This window comes from Salvelinus sp. IW2-2015, unplaced genomic scaffold (assembly GCF_002910315.2).
Source record: "Salvelinus sp. IW2-2015 unplaced genomic scaffold, ASM291031v2 Un_scaffold861, whole genome shotgun sequence".
Lineage (NCBI taxonomy): Eukaryota > Metazoa > Chordata > Actinopteri > Salmoniformes > Salmonidae > Salvelinus > Salvelinus sp. IW2-2015.
The window spans coordinates 239199-246373 of NW_019942631.1; the positions used below are offsets into that span (position 1 = coordinate 239199).

The 7175-nt window shown below is 46.0% G+C and overlaps 1 protein-coding gene across 1 annotated transcript in view; it reads left to right on the forward strand.

The window, feature by feature from the left end:
- Positions 1-7175, forward strand: part of LOC112069033 (serine/threonine-protein kinase PAK 5) — a 157373-nt gene that overhangs the window by 7774 nt on the left and 142424 nt on the right. The gene's annotated exons all lie outside the window — the stretch shown is intronic.

A 7175-nucleotide genomic window follows, 5' to 3' on the forward strand; every position in this document is an offset into this window, starting at 1 on the left:
TGCTCTAAAGGTAGAAGAGAGGAGGAGAGAGGGGTGTCTAAGAGGAGAGAGAAAGAGGAGAGAGAGGAGAGAGAGGTGTCTAAGAGAAGAGATGAGAGAGGAGAGTATCGGAGAGAGAGGAGAAAGAGAGAGGAGAGAGAGAGAGGATGGTCTTGAGAAGAAGAGAGAGAGAGAGAGAGAGGTGTCTGAAGAGGAGATGGAGAGGTGTCTAAGAGGAGAGAGAGAGGTGTCTTGAAGAGGAGAACGGGAAGAGGGTGTCTAAAGAGGAGAAAGAGAGGAGAGAAAAGGTGTCTGAGAGGAGAGAGAGAGAGAGAGAGGAGAGAGAGGAGAGAGAGAGCGTGTCTGACCCTACTCAACCCTGCCCTACTCAACCCTGCCCTACTCAACTCTGCCCTACTCAACCCTGCCCTACTCAACCCTGCCCTACCACATCCTGCCCTACTCAACCCTGCCCTACTCAACTCTGCCCTACTCAATTCTGCCCTACTCATTCACTAACTGGTCCAATAAGGCGTGGGTAGGTAAGTGTGAGCGTAATTCCAGTGTAATCACTATTAAAGCGATAGCTGTTTAGAATGGGCAGGTTTAAAAAGCCAATTGGACTGGTTGTTGTCTCACCTCTGCTGTATTTCACAGTAGTCACATATCAAGTCCAGTGAAGCACTTAATTGTCCACTGGCTGGTTTCCCCATCAGGCAGAACACCTTYATGTAAGGACACCTGCTGGGAAGGCAGTCAGGGATTTAAAAGATCCAGGTATGTATTCACAAAGCGTCTCAGAGTGGGTGTGCTGATCTAGGATCAGTTTTGCCATTTTAGATCCTAATGAATAAGAGGGGAGCTGAGGCTTTGTAAATATGGGTCCTGGTCTGTGTCCCATTAGTCTGAATGGGACTCTAACGTTTAGGCCTTATCTAAAGTTAAAACAGAGATGAAACTGCTGGAAGTGGTGTTGGAGGGCCAGTAGGAGACACCCTTTCCTCTGGTCTAAAAAAAATATCCCAATGACCCAAGTTAGTGATTGGGGACATTGCCCTGTGTAGGTTGCCGTCTTTCGGATGGGACGTTAAATGGGTATACAGACTCTCTGTTGTCACTAAAGATCCCATGGCACTTATCGTAAGAGTAGGGGTGTTAACCCTGGTGTCCTGGCTAAATTCCCAAGCTGTCCCTCACACCATCACGGTCACCTAATCATCCCCAGTTTACAATTGTCTCACTCATCCCTCCTCCTCTCCCCTGTAACTATTCCCCAGGTCATTGTTGTAAATGAGAAYGTGTTCTCAGTCAAYTTACCTGTTAAAATAAGAGTGAAAAAAATGAAAGGCTATTTATTCTATGTATTTCCCATTTCAGATTATTCTTGAAGTGAACGGTAAGCGTATTCCTCATGTAACATTACATTAGGATCACATAGGCCCTTATACACATCTACATGCCAGGAGCTCTGCACATGGCTGTTGTATGACATTGCTGTGCATTCCTGCAGTGTAATTAGGGGTTTCTATTGTTCACCTCTGGGAGTCGCTTTCCTCTCCAAACCTCATACCTCAGGCATGCAAATGGTACTATAGACTTCTTAACAAGCTATTACTGCTGCTGCAAACACCATCCTGGATGAATAGCAGTAATATTTAGCATTCTATTATGGAGATATTGATATACCACAGAACACATACTTCTCACCCCCCCYCSCYCYTCTCCCCCCCCTCTCTCCCCCCTCTCTTTCTCTCTCTCTCCCTCTCCCTCTCTCTCCCCATTGATGTTTAATGACTACATAATCACAAAGGGAATTATCAACTAGCCTAGTTTAATACAGTGGGATGTTGTTGTTTAATATCAGTGTTTCCGCTATATGCATTTAGCAGCGGCGCATCGTGGCCACAAAATAAACAAAATATATGAAGTATGTAGAAAAAGTAATGAAACTATATATCTTTTAATAAGATCATCTTTGAGAACTAACAATCCCTAAAATAAAAACTAGACAGGGAGATTCTGAAATGTAAAACATGGCATGGGGCCCACGTTGATTTTGTTATGTTTGAGTCACTCAGATAGCATAAGAACGAGGCCTAAGCCATGGAAAAATGCATAGAATTGCAGGGCATTAGCTTTAAAACTTAAAATTATCTCTCCCCACTGGCAAAATGTGTAGAATTGCAGGAGATTAGCTTTAAAACAGCAACATTTGCAATCGCCCCCCTAACTTTAACACCACTGTTGAAAACAATCCTAGAGGGAACACTGGATATGCACTGTGTGTTGTAGGCCTTACTAATGGAACAGAAGTTCAGATCATGTTTTGCCAGATCAACCAGGTAGTGCATAGGTAATGCAGGCTATATACTGTTTTACACTCTGTCTCTTGTCTAAGCCTACGTGTTTAACACCGTGTATCCTGTCTGAGCATAGCAGTGTAAGCTCTGAAGACGGACAGGTATTTTCATTTATATTGTCTGTAACATAGACTCAGAAGAACCATTTAGAAACTACATATACTGTACGTTGATATATTTAAGTTGAACACGTGAACGAGCAGGGTTGAGATTYCCTGTCACACTATCCAGAGCTGTCGCAGCCGTTACCCACTGGTCATGTCAACCACAGACATCTACGTGATGACGTTGAATCAACGTGGAAAACTGGTTGGATTTGCAACAAGTCATCAACATAAAGGGAATTTTGTATTTTTTTCACTGACCTTTTAACCCAAATCCAATGATTTTTTGGGGGGGATTTCACGTTGAATTCACGTTAGTTGACAACTCAACCAAATGTAAATCAAAACTAGACGTTGAGCTGATGTCTGTGCCCAGTGGGTAGCTACTGCACAGTATGTGTTTCTATTAAAGTAGATCCTGTTACAAACTTTGGCCCTAGTAAGATTATCAATGCAGTCATAAATCAAAGCTATTAAGTTTGAACAAACATTCTATATTCCATCTCACATTGTATGGACTAGTTCCCAAAAATGTATGAAAAATAATTGTGAAATAAAGTATATTGGAGAAATAGAAGGGAAATGGGTGGGACTGAAAAACAGCATGCAAGTCTCTGGAGAGATGGAAGTTGACATCAGTGCCCAAGAACATTCCCTTTTTCTTCTTCCTCCTCCTCCTCCTCCTCCTCCTCCTCCATCCTACCCTCCTCTCTCTATACCACGTAGGAAAATATTTCTAAAACCAGTGGTTTCATGGGAACGTTGACCTTAACCATGACCCCGGGTGTGACAGTAGTTTTGAAAGCCAACCACATCCCTTACCCTGACCCCACTGATAACTGTACTCATCCTCTTTAGCAAACATCAGGTTGCTGCTAATGTTACAGGAACACTCAGGGTGCCTTCGTAAATTCACTCTGGAGTGCCACATTAGCTGGACGTTCGTAAATTCAGAGCGTTGTCAGATTGTCCATTTATAAATTCAGAGCTTTGTCAGATTGTTCTTTCGTAAACTCAGAGTGGTTCGCTCTCAGAGAGTTCCGAGCGCAAACTGGACGCTCTGGCCGAGGAGTAGGGTTGATCAGAGTGTTCAGACATCACAACGGCAGTCAAGCACCCAAGCTAACTGGCTAAAACTAGCTAGCTTGCTAGCTATTTCCAGACATAAATGAGAGAACACCTCACTCTGACCATTTTACTCGCCCTAGCAGAGCTGGTTAGGCTGTTTTCATGTTATCCAGAGCGTTAATGACTGTAACTGTGCTGCTGGCAACAATTTTTTTGCTTTTTTGCCAACGTTTACTGACACCGGCCATATTCAACGGGTGTTGAGCGATCGTAAATTCATCAATTATTCTGCACTCTGGCACACTCAGACGAGAGGGCTCTGAAATCGGAGTAGATAGCCAGAGTGAATTTACGAACACACCCTAGGCTTCAAAGAAAGCCACAGCATCCCAGACATAGTCAGCGTCTCAAAACTATAGGCTACGTGTCAACGTCCCAAACATTGGCAGCATCTCAACATTTTGGCTAGTTGTCACACTGTGTAGGCTATTGTCCGACATATGCAAGAGCCTGGAATTCCACTTATATTTGAGTCATTCATTAGTCGAATCCATCTGGTCAGCGTGACTCAAGACAGATAGCCTTCAGTATGTTAAGCTAATTATACTGAATGGAATGGATGGCTTTCTGGGTGGATGTGGTAGGTTATACAATGATACATACATTGAGTCAGTCACATTTGACATGGTATTTTCAACAGGATCTTCATTCTGAGTCTGAATAGAGTAGAATATATTCTATTCTAGAATCATTATGCAATCACCATCATCCACCACAGGGCCTGCAATCACCAGCAAAGTAGGGATGTTGTTAAAATATCAGCTGACGTGCAATTGTAAACAAAGATTGTCTGTTTTGTTGACAACAGTTCACAGAGATTAGACCAGCTTTAGCAAACTGACCCTGACATCAGGAGACAGCATGACAATCCTAGAGATTTTTCTCATGTCAACCTTAAAGACGGCTTGCTGTAGATTGAGAATATACTGAACACTCTGAGAAAAAAAGGTGCTATCTAGAACCTAACAGGGTTCTGCGGCTGTCCCCATAGGAGAACCATTTGAAGAACCATATTTGGTTCTAGGTAGAAACATTTTGTGTTCCATGAATAACCCTTTCCACAGAGGGTTCTACATGGAACCCAAAGGAGTTTTWACCTGGAACCAAAAATAGTTACCCTATGGGGACAGCCGAAAAACCTCTTTGGAACCTTTTTTTTTTACAAGGTTGCAGGTCTAGTTTAGTATTGTTGTTGGCTGATGTCTTGATTCTGTTTGGGGTCTGTTGTTGGCTGATGTCTTGGTTCTAGGTTTGGGGTTTGTTGTTGGCTGATGTCTTGGTTCTAGGTTTGGGGTCTGTTGTTGGCTGATGTCTTGGTTCTAGATTTGGGGTTGTTGTTGGCTGATTTCTTGGTTCTAGGTTTGGGGTCTGTTGTTGGCTGATGTCTTGGTTCTAGGTTTGGGGTCTGTTGTTGGCTGATGTCTTGGTTCTAGGTTTGGGGTCTGTTGTTGGCTGATGTCTTGGTTCGAGGTTTGGGTTCTATTAGTGGCTGATGTCTTGGTTCTAGGTTTGGGATCTGTTATTGGTTGATGTCTTGGTTCTAGATTTGGGGTATGGGGTTGGGATCTCCTGCTTATGAGAAAGGTTTGGTTCTCTCTATCTGGTCTCKCTGGTCTCAGATCATATCCTAAGATTTGTAGACTGCTGGTTTATGGGGTCCTACTTAGGTTTAGTCACTAGTGATTTATGGGGACATCAGTGTTTAAGTGCTTGCTGTGTCATACAGTAGCTTTAGGTTATGACTTCATGTATGTCTTTAATGGACTCAAGGCATGAAGATAGGATGACTTGCATTTGTTAGCATACCAAGGACACATCATTGAGACCAAGGAACTCCTCCTCTCACTGCTCTCTCTCTCTCCTCTCTCTCCTCTCCCTGCCCTCTCTCCTCTCCCTGCTCCCCCTTTCCTCTCTCTCCTCTCCCTGCCCTCTCTCTAATCTCCCTGCTCTCTCTCCTCTCTCCTAACTCTCCTTTCCTCTCTCTCCTCTCCCTGCTCTTCTCTCTGCCTCTCCCTGCACTCTGCCTCTCCTGTCCTCTCGCTCTCCTGCTCTGCTCTCCTCTCCCTGCTCTCTCTCTCTCTCCCTGCTCTCTCCTACTCTTCTCTCTCTCTCTCCTCTCCTGCTCTGCCTCTCCTCTCCTCTCTCTCCTCCCTCCCTCTCTCTCCTCTCTCTCATCCTTCCCTTGTTCCCTATTTTCCTCTCTTCTCTTCTCCCTGATTTCTCTCCTTCTCTGCTCTCTCTCTCACCTCTCCCCTGCCTCTCCTCTCCTCTCTCCTGCTCGTCTCTCTCCTATCTTTCCTCTCCCTGCTCTCTCTCTCCTTCTTTCCCGTCTCCCTGCTCTCTCTCTCTCCTATCTTCTCTCCTGCCTCTCTCTGTCTCTCTCTCTCTCCTTCTCACTCTCCTCTCACTCTCTCATCTCTTCTTTCCTCCCTCTCATCCTCTCTCTCTCTCCTCTCCCTCTTTCCTCCTCTCCTGCTTCTCCTTCCTCTCTCCTCCTCTCCCTGTCCTCTTCTCCTCTCCCTGCTCTCCTCTCCTCTCTCTCCTTTCCCTTGCTCACTCTCTCCTCTCTCTCTGCTCTCCTTCTCTCCTCTTCCCTGGCTCTCTACTCCTTCTCCCTGCTCTTCTCCTCTCGCCTGCTCTCTCTTCTCCTCTCCCTGCTTCTCTCTCTTCCTCTCCCTGCTCCCTATTTTCCTCTCCTCTTCGTCTCCCTGCTTCTCTCCTCCTCTCTTTCTCTCTCCCTGCTCTCTCTCTCCTCTCTCCCTCTCCCTGCTCTCCCATCCCTCTCTCTCCTTCTTCCTCTCCCTGCTCTCTCTCTACCTCTCTCATCTCGCTCTCCCTCCTCTCTCTCTTACTCTCTTTCCCTCCCCCTCTCTCATGCTCTCTCTCTCGTCTCTCTCTCTCTGTCCTCTCTCTCCTGCCTCTCTTGTCCTCTCTCCCCTCTCGTCTGCTCTCATCTCCTCTCCCGTGCTTCTCTTTCTCCCTCTACCTTGCTCTCTCTCTCCTCTCTCCTGCTCTCTCTTTCCTCCTCTCGCTTCTCCCTCCTCAACTCTCTCCCTCTCTCTGCTCTCTCTATCCTCTCCCTGCTCTCTCTCTTCTCGTCCCTCTCTCACTCTCTCCTCTCCCTGGTCCTCTCTCCTCTCTCCCTCTCCTCAACTCTCTTTCCTCACTCTCTCTCTTGCTCTCCGTCCTCTCCCTGGTCTCTCTCTTTCTCTACCTCTTCTCTCTCGTCATGCCTCTCTCTTTTCCCTCTCTCCTCTCCGGTCCTCGCTCTCCTCTCCCTGGTCTCTATCCTCTACCTCTCCCTGCTCTTATTTTCCTCTCTCCTATCTCCCTGGTCTCATCCTCGCTCTCTCCTGGTTCCTCTCTCGATCCTCTCCTGCTCTCTATTTCCTCTCTCCTCTCCCTGTTGCTGTCGCTCTCCCGGTCCTCCGACTTGCCTTTCTTTTCGTGGTGTTATATGAAATATGCCTGCATCCTCTTCAATTCAGTTTACAGGTAGCCCAGTAATGGCCTAGAATGTCGGGGGCGGTCGTCCTCCTAAACCATTCACAATAGGTGGAATGTCTTGTGTTTTCGTCGTTTGTGTGTGTTTTGCGTGCGATTG